This window comes from Microtus ochrogaster, unplaced genomic scaffold (genome assembly GCF_000317375.1).
Source record: "Microtus ochrogaster isolate Prairie Vole_2 unplaced genomic scaffold, MicOch1.0 UNK34, whole genome shotgun sequence".
NCBI lineage: Eukaryota > Metazoa > Chordata > Mammalia > Rodentia > Cricetidae > Microtus > Microtus ochrogaster.
Genome location: NW_004949132.1, coordinates 288,511 through 290,655, shown reverse-complemented (window position 1 = coordinate 290,655; position 2,145 = coordinate 288,511).

Sequence of the window (2,145 nt, the reverse complement as noted above, 5' to 3'; positions counted from 1 at the left end):
TATTTAGGAAGAGTGAGGGATGAAGAGTTGGAACTCAGAGGAATTTTAGAACAGTATGATTTTTCTGGATGAATTTATAATGGTGGCTACATTTCATCGTGCCCTGAGCAAAAGCCCCAGAATGTAGGATGTGAGGCACCCCTGCTTTTGACTCTAAGTTTTGGGTGATAAGGGTGTGTCAGTGTAGATTAAACATTTGTATCAAATGCTCTTCTCTGGTCGGGGATTCTGAGACTGGGGAAGACTGCGTATGTAATATTGGGCTCAATGAATGATGTTGATAGCTAAGAACATAAAACCATATTAAAAACAAAATCTATACTGACTCTAGAGATGGACCTACCTGGTGCAGTGAAGAAACGAATCAAAGAAAAACACAGATGTATACACAGAGTGCTGGGATTGGGTGGTCTGATTCTCTTCTTGAGAAACCATGGTGCCTTAGAAGCTCACCATACTTATTATACAGATATGCACAAAGAAGTAGGCTTGTTGCATACAACTAAACAAGGAGGCAGAGTTATTATATATAATTACACAAGGAGACAGGGTTTATGGCACATAGTGGAAGCAAGTTTAGCCAATCTAGGTAGGAGCGTTCTCTGTAGGGAGTATTCTTAAACTGTGCTGGAGGTATTCTGCATACATTCTCAACATCTGTTCTCAGTCTCCTCTGTGCATTCCAATTAAGCCTTCTACTACTCAGCGATTTCCCCAGGCCAGTGTGAATGAATTTTTGTTAATTTGTATTAATTTAACCTGGCCATTAATGTTAATACGCAACCACCTCTTCCTGTCCTTAGTATCGTACACCCTGCTAAAGCTTTTCTTTCTTGCTTTTTTTTAAATACAGTACTTAATATGCTAACTACTTAGTTATAATACTTAATATACTACAATATAATTTTTTCAACCCCTTGCTGGAATATACACTCTGTGGAGTCAAGATCTTTATTTTGTTTAGTGATGTAGTGGTTAGTACAGCCTCAGGCCCATACTAAGCACTTAGTATACATTTTTGGTTGGTTGGTTGGCTGGTTGGCTGGCTGGATGAGAGGATGCAGAGGTAAGTTAATGCATGGTTTGTCCCCTGAGTTCCTGATTATTTATGGCTGTCTAAATTCACACGTGTAATTGAGAGTTCTGGTGGTGAGGAGTTGATAGAGAGGTACAGTTGTCTGAGATCCCAGCTCCTATCAGAAGGGCTGGATTTGAGGAGGGGATTATCTACCTCTGCGGGATTTCAATGTATTAAAATCCACCTATCTGGGGAAAAGAAGTCTGATTGGGCCTAAGAAGGAGGGAAAGGGGCTGCTTGGCTTTTGAGCTGGCAATAATAGGCCCATACCAACATATCTCTGGTAGATGGTGCTTGAGCAACAACAAGATAGCAATGCTGTTTCCACTTGTGTAAAGGGACCTGCCTTTTGAAGTTAATTGCAATAGGTCTTGGACAGGGATTTACTTCAGACTGAGGTCTAACTTCCTTTGGAGGATAGTTCTGATTAACCCAGGTCAATGCTTAGTAGCCTACACTCATAGTAGGTAATTGGAAATATTTCTGAAGCCTGTGAACAATTCTCCCTTGGATTCTACACATTACTGAAGAATACCATTTTCTTTTTTGGATTTGTTCTGTCTTTAACCCTTGGAATCTTTGCATGAAGGCAAAGAGAGAAATCCTGTTGGAAGTGTAGGTTGGAGAGCTGAGGGAGGGAGAGTTCATAGAAGACGAAAGCTAGGTGAAAATGCAAGCAGAAGAATTCAAAGTAGGGACACTGGAAAAGTTTGTGGGAAAGGTTTTGTGTCTTGCTTGTGATTGGAATAAATTAGTGACACAATGACTTCACTTAGCTTTGTCCTTGGCAACTGTTTGGAATGGGAACCTCCAACCAAAGGTAGGTTTTAACTGTCCGCAGTGATGCCTCCACAGAAGACACTGCTTGTCTGCAGCTGTGATTTGTGTAACTTCTGAATTTGGAAACTAATGTGCCTCATAATATATTAAAGTTGTTATCTAACAAATTTTATGAAAGAAATTCTGAAGTTTATAAATACCTGACATGATTCTCTTCTCTTCTCTTCTCTTCTCTTCTCTTCTCTTCTCTTCTCTTCTCTTCTCTTCTCTTCTCTTCTCTTCTCTTC